This window comes from Symphalangus syndactylus, chromosome 8, assembly GCF_028878055.3.
Source record: "Symphalangus syndactylus isolate Jambi chromosome 8, NHGRI_mSymSyn1-v2.1_pri, whole genome shotgun sequence".
Lineage (NCBI taxonomy): Eukaryota > Metazoa > Chordata > Mammalia > Primates > Hylobatidae > Symphalangus > Symphalangus syndactylus.
The window spans coordinates 122371221-122389649 of NC_072430.2; positions in this window are offsets into that span (position 1 = coordinate 122371221).

Below are 18429 nucleotides of genomic sequence, written 5' to 3' on the forward strand. Positions count from 1 at the left end.
AGCCCAACCCCAGCCCAGTCTTTCCCTTCGGTCTCCATCCAGCCCATTCCTTCACAGTTCTGGGTCCCAACAGGAACATTTGTTATGTATACGTAACTCTAAGGCTTTGAGGAGGCTGGAGGGGTTTAGCAATGGGCTTTTTGTTTCTTTTGTTCCCCTCTGTTTGCCCCCTCATAGACACCCATGATAACCAGCGCTCAATCTCTTGTTTTCTGTGTTGCTGGCTTCAGCTCACATGAGGGAAACTGAAGATCCAAAGATAGCGGGAGTACTCTACATCAATACATCAAAGGAAAGGTGCCCAGATGCAGGACTCCTCCATAGCTTAAGGCACAAAACTTCTCCTCCGTAGGCCCAGATTGGAAGAACATGGGTTTGAAGCCTCCAGTTGTGGCACTTGAGGGAATTGGGAGCAATGACAGAAGACTGTGTGATTTCCTCTTGAGAGGAGAAGTGGGCCAGGAAACAGTGGTAAGACACTGCTTTATAAATGGCTTAACACATCCTCATTCAAATAGTCCTTCAGAACATGTTGCTTGGCTCAATGTTTATGGGTGAATAAATGATGAGTGAGTAAACAAATGAGTGAATAAATGAATGACTAGCAGGCAATTACGTTCCCCTTCCTAGAGATTCCTAGGAATGAAAATCATACTAAATCTGGATGATCTCTCCTTAAAGTAAGGGAATGCATAAGGTGACACCAGCAGGGCTCTCCAACAGGAGGAAGTGGCAGTCCTCCAGTAGGTCCCCTCCCCTGGTGGCACCCAATTCCTTTGTGTATTAAATGGTCTTCACTAATGATCTCAATTGACCTTCCCACCAATAAAGCATTGGAGATGAGGAAGCTGTGACGTTATGAGGATGAAGGCATTTCCAACTCTTTCACAGTTTTCATCCAATGGCACAACATCTTCTGTGGTCCTTCATCTCAGCCAGGACCATGAAAGAGGCTCCCAGGTGACCCGCATGGGACAGTAATGCAGATGCCTAATGCTTTTGTCCTTCTTATTTTGTCTACCTTGCCAGGTGTAGGGGCACTTTCTGACTGGAGAGGAAATATGAAAGTTCAGCTCCTTTGCATCTAGTTGGGACACACTCTGAGGCATAATTTGCATTCTATCATGCCTCTGCAGGATCAAGGTGAAGTTTATCCTCCATGAGTTTATAATAGAAATTTCATGCCTGCTTGACTTCTTCCCTTTCTCTTTCCTGCATGCCCCACTCCCTTTCAAGTTTCTCCCAGGATCATTTTGTTAAAAAATCACTTGTGCACTAATACTCATCTCAAGGTCTACTTCTGGAAAACTGATCTTAAATAACAGAGTACTCAAACTAAAATGCCTACTAGAGTCTGTTGTGAGGAGGTATAGAAACCTCACACTCTACCCGTCTTAGTTTGTTTCATGCTTCTATGGCAATACCATACACTGGGTAATTTATAATGAACAGAAATGTATTTAGCTTGTGGCTAAGTCCAAGGTCAAGGAGCCACATCTGATGAGGGCCTTCTTGCTGCATGATAACATGATGGAAGGCATCACACGTGTGTGAGAGACAGAGAGAAAGGGGCCAAATTCATCCTTTTTTAAGAAACCCATTCCCAAGATAACAATCCATTCATGAGGGTCCTGCCTCTAATCACCTCTTAAAAGTCCCACCTCTCAACACTGCTGCATTGGGGATTAAGTTTCCAGCACATGAACCCTGGGGAACACATTCAACTCACAGTGGCATCCAAAGACAGCAGCCACTCCCAGTGGGAATGGCAGCCATACTGCAAGATAGCCTGATTTTTTAAAAATGTTTAACAGAATCCATGGTTTCACATATCTCTCAGTTTTTAAGTGTGAAAAACATCTGAGATCTTTTTTAAAACACTGTTCAAGCTGAGCAGAACACATCCACAGATGGGATTCATATTCTGACTACTAGATTTCAATCTCTGCATTGGTGGTTCAGATTCTAGTGAAGAAATGATTGGAGGTGACTTCCAACACCACCCAATCAAAAACTACCAAGTATTGAAAAGGGCAGAAACGTGACCCATGGTGTCATGACAAATCAATTAGCCAAAACCATCTTGAAACGTACACGGATGTTAGAATTATCAGACAAGGAAATAGAAGCAGTTATTATAATTATATCTATATATGTTCAAAAAGTTAAGTAGAAGATATTTTAAAATATCCAAGTCAGACTTCTACAGATGAAAACTAAAATGTCTGAGATGAAAAATACACTGACTAGACTAAATGGGAGATCAGACATTGCAGACGAAACTTGAAGACACGGCAATATGAACTAGCCATGAGGATACGTAAAGATAAAAAGATATTATAGAAAAACTAACAGAGTATCACTGAGCTATGGGACAACTTCAAGCAACCAAATATATGTGTAATTGCAGTCATCAAATTTGAGATGCAAGGGAGAACATAAAAATTATTTGAAGAAATACTGGCTAAATTTTTTTCCAAATTTAATGAAAACTATACACCCACAAATCCGGAAAACACAATGAATGCCAAGCAAAAGAATATGAGGAATATCACACCTCATAATCAAATTGCTCAAAACCAGTGATTAAGAGAAAATCTAAAAAACAGCAAAAGAAAGATACATTATGAACAAAAGAGCCAAGGTAAAGACAGCAGATGTCTCATCTTAAAACAGTATGTGAGGGAAGGCTGTAGGGCAATATCTTTAATGTATCGAAAGAAAAAATATCAACTAGAATTCTATACCTAGTGAAAATATCTTTCCCCAAAAAAAGTGAAATAAAGAAATTTTCAGGCATAAAAAAACCGTAAGAATCTATCACCAGCAGACCCACATTAGAAGAAATGTTAAAGTCCTTTGGGAAAAAAAAAATTAAACCAGATGGAAATACGAATGAATGTGCACCAGGAATTAAGAACACCAGAAATAGTAGCTTACATTATATGAAAAACTTACCTCAAAATGAATTGCAGACGTAAACATAAAATAAAATATAAAACTATATACATAGAAAATATAGAAAAAACCTTTATGATTTCTTAAGATTTCATACATACAATACCCAAAGTACAAGTGATAGTAGAACAAATTGATAAATTGGACTTCATCAAATGTAAAAATATCTACTCTTCAAAATCAGAATGAAAAGACAAAGCACAGACTAAGAGAAAAATATTTACAAATCATGTATCTGATAAAGGATTTGTATCCAGATTTATAAAGGGAACTCTCAAAATTCAATAAAGAAAATAAGCAACCCAATAAAGAAAACAGGAAAAATATTTAAACAGACACTTTCCCAAAGAAGATACATGGATGGCAAATAAGCAAATGAAAAGACATTCAACCTCATCAGTCATTAGGGAAATGCAAATTAAAACCACAATGACACAGCACTAAATAATTATTAGCATAGCTAAAATGGAAAGAACTGACCACATCAAGTGGTGGTGAGGATGTGGAGGAACTAGAACACTGTTGGTGGGATTGTAAAATAGGACAAGCATTTTGGAAAGCAGTTTGGCAGTTATTTTAAAAGTCAAATATACACCTACCATATGATTCAGCCATTCCATTCCTGGATGTTTACCCAAAAGAAATAAAAGCATATGTCCATACAATGACTTGACATGAATTTTTTTAACAGCTTTATCTGTAATAGCCAAACACTTGAAATAACCTGGATGTCCTTTAACAGGTGAATGGGTAAGCAAATTATAATATACTCACATATGATGGAATACTACTCAGCAATCAAAAGGAATGAACTACTAATACATACTACAATCTGGATGAATCCCAGAATAAGTATGCTGAGTGAAAGAAGCCAGACCAAAGAACATACATCATATATTATTCCATTTATATAAAATTCTAGGAAACTCAAACTAACCTATAGAGAGGTAAAGCAGATCCATGGTTGTGTGGGTGAGAGAAGCAAGAAAGAAAGGTTACAAAGTGCCACACAGAAACTTTTTGGGATAATAAATATGTTCAACATCTTGATTCCAGTGATGGGTTCATGGGTATACACCTGTGTCAAAACTTATAAAATTGTACACTTTAAATGTGTGCAGTTTGTTGTATGCCAATTATACCTCAATAAAGCTATTTTAAAAACAGCTTTATTATACTTATTTATTGGTCTGGCAATCAATAATGATGTGTTTAAAAAAGAAAAAGAAATTGTCAAAAAAGGTGAAGCGTTCTTAACCTGGACGTGGAAGCAGGGGAACCATAACCCACAGGTCAGCCCTACCATGGCCCAGGGTTCATTCATTCCCTTTCCACATGCCTTCATAGGCCCTCCAGTTGACTGAACATTTACTCCAAGGTCATTTAATTAATACCCATGAGAAAATGAGAATGTATATGGATTTTCAGCAGAGACAAGAGCTGCATCAACTCTTTACTTTGTGTAATCTATATAAAAGTATGCCTTTTATCAAGGCACAATGCCTTACTTAAGCTTGTATAAAAAGTACCTATCCTTTACAATAGAAGCATAAGTATACAGTAGATCAAATATGAGCCATGAGTAAGCCATTTGTTCTCGCCTGCTGTGCATCATGATCTTACCAGTGTTTACTAATAACCCAACTATGAATGTGCAATATACTTCTATTACACTGTCTTGGTCTCTGGGTAGAAACCCTCAAACAACGACTTCAGTGTCTAAATCATGACTCTGTATCCAATGACTACCTCATTTATCTTCATTTATATTTTAAGCATTTTCCACTCATCGACATGTGTTTCTTATATCCCAAGTATTTTCACAGCAGCCTGTGGGAGTAAGTAGAGCAGACACATCGTCCCCTCCTTACAGACAAGAAAACCCAGGCAAAAAGCAGTGAATGGATCTGCCTGATATGACACAGCTAGTCCTCCAGATAAAATCACAGGCCTGATATGACACAGCTAGTCCCCCAGATGAAAATGCAGGCCCAATATAACAGAGCTAGTCCCCCAGACGAAAACGCAGGCCCAATATGACACAGCTTGTCCCCCAGAAGAAAACCCAATATGACACAGCTAGCCCCCCAGATGAAAACTCAGGCCCAATATAACATAGCTAGTCCCCCAGATGAAAATTTGGGCCCAATACGACACAGCTAGTCCCCCAGATGAAATCACAGGCCCAATATGATACAGCTTATCCCCCAGATGAAATCGCAGGCCCAATATGACACAGCTTGTCCCCCAGATGAAATCACAGGCCCAATATGACACAGCTTGTCCCACAGATGAAAACTCAGACCCGATATTACATAGCTTGTCCCCAAGATGAAATCGTAGGTCCACAGACATCTGTTGGAGGTGCAAGCTGACAGCCCCGCTGCCACATGTCCGACCACACAGCCCCTAGCAAGGGGAATGGAAGGAATCATGGTCTCTAACCAGTGCTTCACAGAGGCCATGACCTTCTGCAAGGTCAGCCATGAAAGCCCCAAGGTCAGAGCATCTCCAATTCTATCAGCCACAGGGATGCCGACCCCTGCCTATACTCACTCAGCTGGAAGGCGGCCTGAACCTAATGGCCAAAGAGGCCAGAAGATTCCATGGATCTGGAAGCCAAGGTGGATGCCTTTGGTCCAAATGAGCTCTGTCCCTATGGTCAACAGGCCGTTTAAACAGGTCCCAGCCAGCGTCTGTGCTGGGAGCCCAAGGTCAGGAACCACCGCATGCATTCTACATGCCATCAACACAAGACCCACTGCATGGGAATGGGGCTCAGAGTTGGAGGCAAAGAGGGGGTGACTGCCCCAAGGAGAAAAGAGGGAGAATGGTGAGGGCTGATCTCAAGCATGAGCCCTAGGAACCTCACCCCCAGCTTTGCATTCCAGTATTACAGCATCTTGTCCCTACTGCAGTAAGGTCACAAGCCCAAGGGGTCAGTTAAAGTGCCAAAGACCATCACATTAAGTGCCAGACTCTTATCTCCAAACAGTTTGAAAATAAACCAGCCAGACATCAGCAGGGATCTACAGCTCCAGAACTTAACCTGGGGAAGTAATTCAGGAAGCTGGTGGAGTGTGGTGGCTAATATCACAAACCGTGGTGTCAAACAAACCTGCTTTCACAGCCTGCTCTTCAGCTTCCTAACTGTGCGACCTCAGGCAAATTACTTTCCCTCTCTCAGCCTCAGTTTCCTCATTTAGTGCATGGAGATAATAGGGATGCCTACCTCATTGGGTTGCCATGAAGACTAAATGAGTTTGTATACGTCAAGGGCTTAGTAAAATGCAGAGTACACAGTAAGTGCTCATTAAATACAAGTTGTTATTGTTGTAGTTCTGATTGGAGAGAAAGGAAAGGGGAGGGGAGAGTCTGGCCTGAGGGGGTTTTGCTGGATGGGTCCTTGTGCAGGAAGGGGGATGCAATGAGTCCCCAGATGCCCTGAGGCAAAGAGAGCCAGGAAAGAGCAGGTAGATGCCAAAAGTGAACATAGGAGGCCACCAAGCCCTCTACATCCTTCTTCTATTTTCCAATTACTGTTCTCATTTGACAGATGAAAAAATTGGGACTCAGCTGGTCGCATGGCAGGACCCCACAGCAGCTCTGGTTTCATCACAGCCCCTGTTGCTATGGTCTCCACTCCATCCTTTGTCGGGATTGGATCCCTTCCCATCTGGAGATCCACCGGGGACAGGATGTGCCTTTCAACAACCCTCTTCCAGCTCAGCAAACAGCTGACCTGCTCGAGACTATTCCCAACCTCCGCTGCATGGCATCTGTGGTCATGTATTGGTGGCTGCACCATGAGACCCTGAAAAATGAAGCCCTGTCATACAGAGAGCCCCACAAAGCCCATCAGCCTGCCCTGCTGCCTGAGGCAGAAGCTCAGGGCACAGACTTTCCAGGCTTCATTCCACAACTGTGAATTGCAATACCTGCCCAAACAGCTCTATGCTAAATAAGCACAAGGGGTGTGAGTGGAGAAAGGTGAGTGAAGATATATCAACAGGCCCTACTTACCAGCAGAAAACAAGCCACCCAAGTCACAAGGTTGGCTGCAACAAATGTCTTAGAGGCAGAGGCAAAGATAAAAGGCTCTAGGAGTTCCAAGAAGGGAATGGAGCCTTCCAGCTGGAGAGCAGGGAGCGGGCATTTGACCCAGGTGACATTTCTGTGCCCCAGACAGCCAAATCCATGCGGATTTAGTTCCTGACTTTCCCCGGTGAGATGCAGGAACAGGTGATGGAACAGCCCTGAAGGCCTGGGAGGGGAGTCAGAGTTGAAAAGTGTGCCATCCTCCTTAAATTTACTGCATTGTCAGGCTCTGAGACTCCCCACTCCACCCCCACACACACACACCTGAGAGCTCCCAACATGGTCTGCCTGGATTTCCCTGCAGAAAGGAGTCTTACTCAAGACCCCCTTGTGACTTTGGAGCCAGCCTGACTAGGAGAGGGCTTTGATCCCATGCAAGGTGCATGGAGGATCTGAGATCTCAACTTCTCTGCCCTCAAGTCTCCATGAGTCCTTGGACTCTGGGGGGCCTCTCTTATACCTCAGTCATTAAACAAGCATGAACTTGGCCCTCTACTCCCCAGCCCTGGCATAGGTGCTGCATATAGAGCAAAGACCTGAATAGGAAGCTAAAATTACACGACTTCTTAAAACCTCTCCCTGAAGACCTCAGGCTTCTCAGGTCTTCTTTATTTCTTTAATTCTTTCACTCAATTTATTGAACAGTTATTGAGCCCTGCTCTCTGCTAAGCCTGTGGTCTCTCCCTCCTTTCAAAATTCACTTTCTTTGTAGTAGTGCTTCTCAAACCGAGGTGGGTTGACCCTCTGCTGCAGAAACATGAGGGGTTACAGAAGGGTTTCCGAGGCTACCTCACTCTCACTCCAAAGTGAATCAGAGCCCCACCAGTAAATATGGGTTTTTAGCCAATGCTTCGGGGATCTGATGAACATTTAAATCTGAGAACCACTGACTTAGAGCTGTTTTCTCTAGTTTTGTCCTGTGTTGTTGCTTCCCATTTCTGAACAACATACTTTTGACAACGCAACAGAATTTGATGTTTCTGCAGGGCAGGGCTGAGTCACATTCATCTTCTCTCCTAGGACACCTTTCTTAGTCTGTTCAAGCCACTATAATAAATATCATAGACTGGGCAGCCCATAAGCAACAGAAATTTTTTCTTCACAGTTCTGCAGGCTGGGAAGTCCAAGATCAAGGAATCAGCAGTCTTAATATCATCACCTTGGGGGGTTAGGATTTCCATATATGAATGGTGGGTGGGGCAGGGGGAGCACTGTCAATGACTAATTAGAATGGACCCCATACACAAACAGTGGTATTCCCAAATCCAGCTTCCTGGGTGTGACCTCTGTAGTCACTTGAGGCCCTGAACTTACAAGGGTCTATATTTGGTTTGATACTCTGCTCTGACCATCCTGAAATTTGTACTCTTTTTTTTTTTTTTTTTTTTATGTTTTACTTCTTTTTTTTTTTTTTCTCTTTTTTTTTTTTTTTATTATACTTTAGGGTTTTAGGGTACATGTGCACAATGTGCAGGTTTGATACATATGTATCCATGTGCCATGTTGATTTCCTGCACCCATTAACTCGTCATTTAGCATTAGGTGTATCTCCTAATGCTGTCCCTCCCCCCTCTCCCCACCCCACAACAGTCCCCGGAGCGTGATGTTCCCCTTCCTGTGTCCATGAGTTCTCATTGTTCAATTCCCACCTATGAGTGAGAATATGCGGTGTTTGGTTTTTTGTCCTTGCGATAGTTTACTGAGAATGATGTTTTCCAGTTTCATCCATGTCCCTACAAAGGACACGAACTCATCATTTTTTATGGCTGCATAGTATTCCATGGTGTATATGTGCCACATTTTCTTAATCCATTCTATCGTTGTTGGACATTTGGGTTGGTTCCAACTCTTTGCTATTGTGAATAGTGCCGCAATAAACATACGTGTGCATGTGTGAACTCAAACAAATTTACAAGAAAAAAACAAACAACCCCATCAAAAAGTGGGCAGAGGACATGAACAGACACTTCTCAAAAGAAGACATTTATGCAGCCAAAAAACACATGAAGAAATGCTCCTCATCACTGGCCATCAGAGAAATGCAAATCAAAACCACAGTGAGATACCATCTCACACCAGTTAGAATGGCCATCATTAAATTTGTACTCATTTTATCTCTGTCTTTGGAACTGGAATCTAATGGGACATGAGAATGCACGTGAGCAGAGGAGATAAGGCACCACGCATGCCTACCATTATGGCAAACAGCAGTTAGTTTTGTGAGTTTCCACTGTCATGTAGTCATGAATGAGCTGTGAAATATAATTGTGTCGTTTCAGTGATTCCACTAATTAAACACTATATTTGCATCAAAAACTGGCATTTTACAATATAAAGAATAGTAAAATTGATGATAATAATTTCATCTTTAAGTGTTTATTCACGTAGAACTACATTAAATAGCAACTTTAAAACACCATGAGGAACCATGAAAGAAAGGAAAAAACTTTATATTTTAAAACCTTTAATGGCATTTTTTTTCCTGCTGTTGGAAGAAGGGGGCTACATTTTTATTTTGTACTAGGGCCAGCAAATAATGTAGCCAGCTCTGGTTATGCCCATACAGGTACAGATAAATATCTATATATGTAATATAGATGCTGTATTGCATCTGTAACATAGCAGATGAATACTGGATGACACTTACCTGGATAATAGTGGAAGAAATTTGCAGATGTCAGAGTTAGAAGCAGTAATATTCTGGGGCTGGCTCCTACCATTCATACCAGCTCTCAGCAGCCAAGTGGGTGCATCTCACCCAAGTTTGCATTCAATGACATCACATTGTAGCTTGAAACTGGCCATGATGAAAGTATTCACATTGCAGAAATCAGTAGACACCACAAATCAGGGCTTTTTTTTTTTTTTTTTTTTAAAGACAGAGTCTCACTCTTGTCACCCAGGCTGGAGTGCTGTGGTGTGATCCTGGCTCACTGCAACCTCCACCTCCCAGGTTCAAGCAATTCTCCTGCCTCAGCCTCCCAAGTAGCTGGGATTACAGGCACCCGCCACCACACCCAGCTAATTTTTTTTGTATATTTAGTAGAGACAGGGTTTCACCTTTTGTTGGCCAGGCTGGTCTCGAACTCCTGACTTCAGGTGATCCAACTGCCTCGGCTTCCCAACGTGCTGGAATTACAGGTGTGAGCCACTGCACCCAGCCAGAGCATTTTTATTCCAAAGAGCTGGTGTTAAACCTTTACCAGCATACAATTAATTGGCCTGAGGTTATCTAGTTCAACTTCCTCATGATGACAGAAACAGAGAGGAGAAGCAATTTTCAAAGGTCCCACCACTTCTAACAACGAGCTCATCATGTTCTGTTTCTGAGGTCCTAGCATGGAAAAGAGTGACCCCAGGGAGTCCATAGTAAACCAAAACCCAAAAATAACTGGCATCCAGAATCCTGGCAGATATCCCAGTGCCAGTCTGGCCTGCTCCTCCTGCCATGATGCATGCCCTCCTAGGATACTATTGGGATTAATTGGGACTGGTTATGTCCTCCCTGGGTTGTCCTGTCACCAGGCAGGAAGGGTAACCTTTGCTTAGATATGCTGGGTCTCACTCCAGAACATGCTTCCTGGCCCATAATTACTTTCAGAGCATGCTGTTTCCACTTAGGGAAACCTGAGCTTCCTTCCAAATGGCACCGGACATGACCTGAAATTACATGTTTGCCTGCCGAAATGGACACACTAGTCAAGCCTGCTGCCTTCAAGTCACAATGGATTAAGTGTAGGAGGGGGCCATGCTGCTGCGCGAAGCTGAGCTGGAAAGGGGGGGCCTCTCATGAGCCTAGAAATCTGAGTTGTGTTTTCTCCACCCATGCCTGGACCAGCTCCAGGGCACAGCTCTGCAGCCTGGGCCACTGGGGACTGATCAGGGCCATGCTCTGCCTAAAGTCTTTGTTAGTTAATGTGAAACACATTTTCTAATCACCCATGATGTGGCAGGCATTAGAGATTCAACCCTGAGTGAAACGTTTATCGTGTCTTTATGAGGCTCACAGTCTGACAGCAAATAATAACAATTTAAAGGAGACTGTGATGTAATCCTTGAGAGAAGGAAACACAGTGTGATTAATTCCGGCTCAATGCAGTGGTGTGACAAGAGATGATATTCAACCTTGATACTGAAGGACAGGTAAGACTGAATCCTTTACTGTTTCTTTTCTTTTTGAGACGGACTCTCACATCTCACTCTGTCGCCCAGGCTACAGTGCACTGGCGTGATCTCAGCTCACCGCAACCTCCGCCTCCTGGATTCAAGCGATTCTCCTGCCTCGGCCTCCCAAGGTGGGACTACAGGGACACGCCACCACGCCTGGTGGCTAATTTTTGTATTTTTGGTAGAGACAGGGTTTTACCATGTTGGCTAGGCTGGTCTCGAACTTCTGACCTCAGGTGATCTGCACACCTTGGCCTCCCAAAGTGCTGGGATTACAGGCGTGAGCCACCACACCCAGCCTTTTTACAGTTTCTAAGCACTTGCATGAACATCAGTGAATTTCATTCTAATAAGCATGCTGTCAAATGAAATAAGTAAGATAGCACTGGAAATAAGGTTCAAGGTGATTTTTCCATGAATACTATTTGTATCTGTGTCCCCACCCAAATCTCATGTTGAATTATAATCCCCAGTGTTGGAGGTGGGGCCTGGTGGGAGGTGATTGGATCACGGGGATGGATTTCTTATGAATGGCTTATCACCATCCCCTTGGTGCTGTCCTCACAATAGTGAGTGACCTCTCAAAAGCTGGTTGTTTAAAAGTGTGTGGCACCTCCCCCTCACTCTCTTGCTCCTGCTTTCACCATGTGATGTACCTGCTCCCCCTTCCCCTTCTGCCATGATTGTAAACTTCCTGAGGCTTCCCCAGAAGCTAAGCAACGTCAGCACCACACCACCTATAAAGCCTAGAGAACCGTGAGCCAATGAAACCTCTTTTCCTTATAAATGACCCACTCTTAGGTATTTCTTTATAGTAACACAAGAACAGCCTAATATACCCATAATCATATAAGTAGGCAAGGAAGAAAGGGGCTGAAAATACAACAGCTAGGAAAAGAGAGTAGATGTTAGTTGCCATCTAACTAGAAAAGGAGTTTGTCTTAGAAATTAAAGTGAGGAAGGGGTGATTCTCAAGTCCCAAGATCCTGATACAAGGGCATCTCCCACGCTTTTCTCACTGAAAGTTATTGCCTCAACCCTCTCTCTCACTCTGGCTTCTTTCTGCAGCCCCTGGTTCCCTCAGTTCTGGAGACTCAAAGTCTATAATCAATGGTTGGCAGGATTGGTTCCTTCTGTGGGACACGGGAGAAGAATCTGCTCCAGGCCTCTCTCCTTGGCTTGTGGATGACCATCTTCATGTCATCTTCCTTCTACGTGTGTTACTGGGTGCAGATTTCTCCTTTTTATAAGGACACTAGTCATATTGGACTAGGACCCACTCCTAATGACCTCACTTTAACTTGATTACTTCTGTAAGGACCTTATTTCCAAATAAGTCCCATTTTGGGGTGCTGGGGGTTAGGACTTCAACATATGAATTCAAGGGGACACTATTCAACCCACAATACTAAGCAAAAATTTCATCTACTCTCACAACACCCAATGACCCCAGGCTCCACCTGTTTCACGGAAAGGTAGAACTAAGCCCAGGCATGACAAGCTGCCTGTCCACTGGCGCTACAGCGAATCCTCAGCAGAAGCCAGAAGCTGACCCAGCACACGGACTCCCAGCCCAGAGTGGTCACCACAGGCTCCTGTAAAGCCAGAAAGCAGAGGTTTCGGAACAGGAGTCTGAGCCCATCCAATACCATGTGGTTTGCTCAGGGAACCTTTTATTTACTTTAAAATATAGACATATAGAGAGCTGCATGCTGTCCAACATATGTGAAACAACCTCGGTTCAGATGATCTGCAAAACCCCAAATTGTCCCCATTAGGTTCCCAGGAACTTCTTTGCTGAGCACTACTGGACCTCAAACCCCACGGCCTGGATGGCCTCCAGTGAGTCATTCCGGTCACTCCAGAGTCTGAAAATCCATCACATGACCCCCGTTCCTGCCCCTCCTTGGCCACATCAGCAGAGCTTTCTAAGTCCATGCTCAGTTCAAATTCAAAAATATTGCTCTTTCCTTTCTTCAAAATCCTGCACGATCTTCTGAATAATCCTATCCTAGGTCTCCCAAGGGTGACCTGACAATACAGGGGAAGGAATTTAGATTGGAGGCTAGGGAGAACTCCAAATGCACCTAGCATAGCTTGCCAAGCTTACTACCTCTGTGTTGGCCACTCGAGCAGCTCTGATCAACCCCTGGGTTGAAATTCAGGAGACTTCCTGCAGCCATGCTGGTAGGAGATTATTGGTTATGGAAATTCTGAAGCTACACCTGGTTCTCTCTGTGGCTCAACTGAATCTCTAAGTAATGAACTCAACTTCCTGTGGATACCCTATATAGGAGTAAGGCTTTAAAATATATGCACTGGGGAATCAATTCATACCTCCAAAGGAGCAGGACTTCTTAGGGACCATCACCGTAATTACTATCATCATCAGAACTTTGTGATAAACTTGTGAGCTATGACACAGTGTTGAGCTACAGACAGGGCTTCAGACTGAGTCTTGGCTCTCTGGTTCACAGTTAAAAGCAGGCACTGTGGAATAAACTGACTCTTAGACTGCCAGTGTGTTGGTCATTTGCCTGTTTGGTCTGCATGCTAGTTCATTTCTGCCCTGTTCTGCACTGCAGATACTGTATTTCTTAGGTTTTCTTGCTTGCTGACTTCAGGATAGCTTTGACCAATGGGAGGCATGACAGAAGGCTGAAGGAAGAGGGAGGCCACACTGTTTCTGCCACTCTCTTTCTGCTCTGGGCAGCATATCAGGGAGTGTCAGCCTCGCTCCATGGCCCTAGCTTCCACCACACAGGCCAGCCATAGTCTTAGCTTCTGCAGGTGGCCCCATCCTGGTTGCCAGTAAAACCACCTCCCCCTTATTCCTCAGCCCTAGGGAGGAGTGTTGGAAGCTTCCATGTCATTAATTCCCATTTGGTTTCTCAGCTCTCCCGTCTCTGCATAACCAACTCCCTGTGTTCAACTCTTGCTATGTAACACACTCAGAGTGGTTTCTGTTTTCTGCCTGGACCCTGACTAATACAGCAAATGACAGAAATTCAATCAAACTAGCCAGGAAGGAGAAAGAATTTGTTCTTCACAGAAGGAAACTGTGGGAAGGGCAGGGCGCAGCTGGGTCTCAGAGCAATTGGATCCAGAACTGTCTGTGTTGTTCATCGCTGCCCCTCTCTACAAGCCAGCTTCCTTCCCCCAGATAGGATTCCTCCACATTCCTTGGGAAATGGTCCTGAGTAGCTCTTAGACTCGCATCTTCAGGCTCAATGCTAGAAGGAAACAACTGTTTTTTCTTCTAATCCAATTTAAAAGACACAAGGAAAGGGCTTCTATCGGTCTAGCTTGGGTCAGTGTCCACCTCTATGGCCAAGGGACCAGGGAACTGGTTGATAAAACCTACTCGAGTCACATGGTTGGGGAGTGTGTAAGAAAATGGTGCCAGAGTCACCACTTAAGTGATAAGGCTTATTAGGAGGCACAGTCTCAAGGCAAAGACTTCTCACTCTCTCAAGAGAGAAAGGAAAGGGGTGAATGCAAGGAATGCATTTCCAAGCTATCCACAGCTCCACAAAGGGACACAGCCAGTTTCTGATTCACAGGGGACTTCTTCACACATCTGAGGCATAATCACTGCCCCTGAGAATCTTCCATCCCATAGAAGAAAAGAGAAAAAATTGTCTGCTGGATCCCTCCCATCTCCTGTCTTTCATAGGTCAAACTTTTCTACATGGGGCACTATCTCCCCATGCTGCTGGGCTGTAGCCTTGCTTGGCATCTTGGAGCAGTCCCTACCAAAGCCATCAAAGAAGCAAGGAAAGCAGTGTAGCACTTCAGCAGAGACTAGAATGGGGAGGCCTCTGAGGATCAGGTTGGGTCAGGTTGGCCACAGCAGAAGCAATAGAGGTGATGTTGGAGCTCAGAACTCATCCCACAGGAGGGAACCCATGAGCAGCGGTGTGACTGTGGCAGCAGACCTAGAAGATCAGTCTCCATGAGCAAGCAGTGAGGTCCTAAGAGAGAGGAAAGGTCCAGCAAATCCCAGGTGATGGAGACATTAAAGCAATGGGGTGGGAGGGGCAGGCCCCAAAAGAAGGACAGCGCTGTTCTTAGCAGGAAGGGGTCATATAGGGACAGAACAATAGGTTCAGGAATAGGAGCCTCCCAGGTTGAACAACAAAAGGTTCAACCAAAACAAGGTATTTATAGAATGGACACATCAAGGGCAAACAAACAGGTTATAGGCAATGCAGACAGAGCCTCAGAGGTGGGCTTGCCAGAGCTATATGAGTGTTCTCCACTTTTCTCCCTCTCTCAACCCTGACCACAGCTCTCCACTCTCATATTTCCCTCTTCTGAGCACCTGTTCTGGGCCAGGGCCCATCTCAGGCAAATAATGCATGGTCTGTGCCTGCACTCATATACCTGATTCCAAGTACATCTCACCTTCTCCTCAACCAAGCCATCATCTCCCACCAGTCTCCATGATCCTCTCCTAACTCAGTGGTCCCCAACTGTATTAATCCTTTTTCATGGTGCTACAAGGATATACCCGAGACTGGGCAATTTATAAAGAAAAGAGGTTTAATTGACTCACAGTTCTGCAGGGCTGAGGAGGCCTCAGGAAACTTACAATCATAGCAGAAAAGGAAGCAAACACATCCTTCTTCTTCTTCACAAGGCAGCAGGAGAGAGAAGAATGAGAGCCGAGCAAAGGGGGAAGCCCCTTATAAAACCATCAGATCTCGATAGAACTTAGTATCATGAAAATAGCACGGGGGAAACCTTCCCCGTGATTCAATTACCTCCCACCGGGTCCCTCTTGTGACACATGGGGATTATGGGAACTATAATTCAAGATGATATTTGGGTGGGGATACAGCCAAACCATATCACCAATCTTTTTGGCACCAGGGACCAGTTTCATGGTGGACCAAGTGTTGGGGTAGGGGAAGAAACTGTTCCACCTCACATCATCAGGCATTAGGTTCTCATAAGGAGCACAAACCTAGGTCCCTTACATGCACAGTTCACAGTAGGGTTTGTGCTCCTATGAGAATCTAATGACACCACTGATCTGACAGGACACAGTGCTCAGGTGGTAATGTTTGCTCACCACCCCCACCCCGCCCCACTCACCTCCTGCTCTGTGGCCTGGTTCCTAATAGGCCATGGACTAATGCCTCTATGGCCTGGGAATTGGGGACCCCTGTACTAACTGGTCCCCTGCTTTTCTATCTTTGTTTCACTTCAGTGTCTTCTATACACAGCAACCAGGTGATCCTTTCAAAACCCAAATCAGATCATATTTATTCCCTTCCTCAAACCCTCCAAAGACTTCCCATCACACCTCAAACAAAATCCATGCTCATTGTTCCCCCCGCATGATCTGACCTCCAGCCTCCTGCCTGCCATTCTCCCCTTCACTGCCCCCAGCTTCAACTGCACTGGCCATCTTGCTGTTCTAGAGCCCAGGCAGCATGCTCCCACCTCAGGGCCTTTGCTCCTGCTGTTCTCCCTCCTTAAACCACTCTTCCTCCAGACAGCAGCATGGCTCATGCCCTTGTTTCTTTCAGGGCTATGTCCAAAGTCAGCTCCTCGAAAAGGCCTCCCTGATCACCCAAGCTAAAACAGCACTCTGCTTCACGCTCTTCCCCTTACTCTGTTTCTTTAGTCCTTATAATACCACTTACCATTCATGACATCAAATTATGGGCGGGGGGTGGGGGTGCAGGTTTATTTCTCCCTCTTCTCCCTTCCTTTTAGAATGTAAGCTGCATGCAGAAAGGGGCTTTGTTATATTCCCTACTGTAGCTAGAATAATGCCTGACACCACCAAGCTCTCAATAAATATTGGTGCAATGAATGGATTCATCTGGTGGGAGACAGATTGGCCACCATGGTATGACAAGGGCTGGCATAGACACAAGAACAAGATTCTTGGGTTACATTCTACAGCCAGAGGGGTCTGGGAAGTCCCAAAGGGCATGAGCAGTTGGGACTCATCCTGCTTGCAGTTTCCAAACCAGTTCAAAAAGAATAGGAGATTCTGATCAGACAGAGTTGGCTGATAGGGAAGAGCCAAACTGCTTCTGGTGCGGGGCAGTTCAAGGTAAGCTCAATGAAGTCACTTAGGGCCTGTGCTTAAAATACTGTTTATTTTCTATTTTTAAAAACGTTTGAGGCCGGGCGCGGTGGCTCACGCTTGTAATCCCAGCACTTTGGGAGGCCGAGGCGGGCGGATCACGAGGTCAGGAGATCGAGACCACGGTGAAACCCCGTCTCTACTAAAAATACAAAAAAATTAGCCGGGCGTGGTGGCGGGCGCCTGTAGTCCCAGCTACTCGGAGAGGCTGAGGCAGGAGAATGGCGTGAACCCGAGAGGCGGAGCTTGCAGTGAGCCGAGATCGCGCCACTGCACTCCAGCCTGGGCGACAGAGCGAGACTCCGTCTCAAAAAAAAAAAAAAAAAAAAAAAACGTTTGTCATCGAAATGTCATGGTGGAAGGGGAGTTTGGGAATCATCTAGGTCAGCTGTCCTGCTGCACGGGTCAGGAAACTGCATCTCAGAGACAGAAAATGACTTTTTCCAAGTGACAGGGTGAGTTGGTAGTCAAGTCTGCTCCCCTGTCTGGGATGCACAGACACTCTTGGCTTCTCAAGTGCCTAAAGGATTTGGTCGCAGGGACACTTATCCTTTCAGACAGCAGCCTCTGAGAACCTTTTATGCCAGTATATTGCTAAAGTGAAACCTGGCTACTAGAGAAAGCCTCTCTGTGTTGAAATTCAAATAGTGTGGTTTGTCAGGAAAGTAAGGATTTTACTGCTCTTATGTAAAAAATGGTTTTGTAAACATCATGAGGGCAAGGACACCTATCTTATTCACCACTGCATTCTAAGTACCAGCCAGGTGCTGGACACATGGTAGGTACCCAGTCATTATGGTTGAATTAACTGGTTAAGGAAACTAGAAAGTAATTCTTCCAGAAGAAAAAAGTTGAGCATGAAACTTGGTATTCTCTCCATTTCGCATCCATATGGGGGGAAGATGCAGGGAGGCTTAGATTTTAGAATGATGATGGGAGTGTTAGAATGACAAACTAAGGGATTTTTCTGGTTCCAGTAACTTGGTATGGATTAAAAAGCAACAACTTTCGTCACTCAGCACTCATGGTGTTTTCCTCAATTTACAAAGCAATAAGAGTTGGCGTGAAACTTGAGAGTTATTCATATCCTTGTAGGGTTT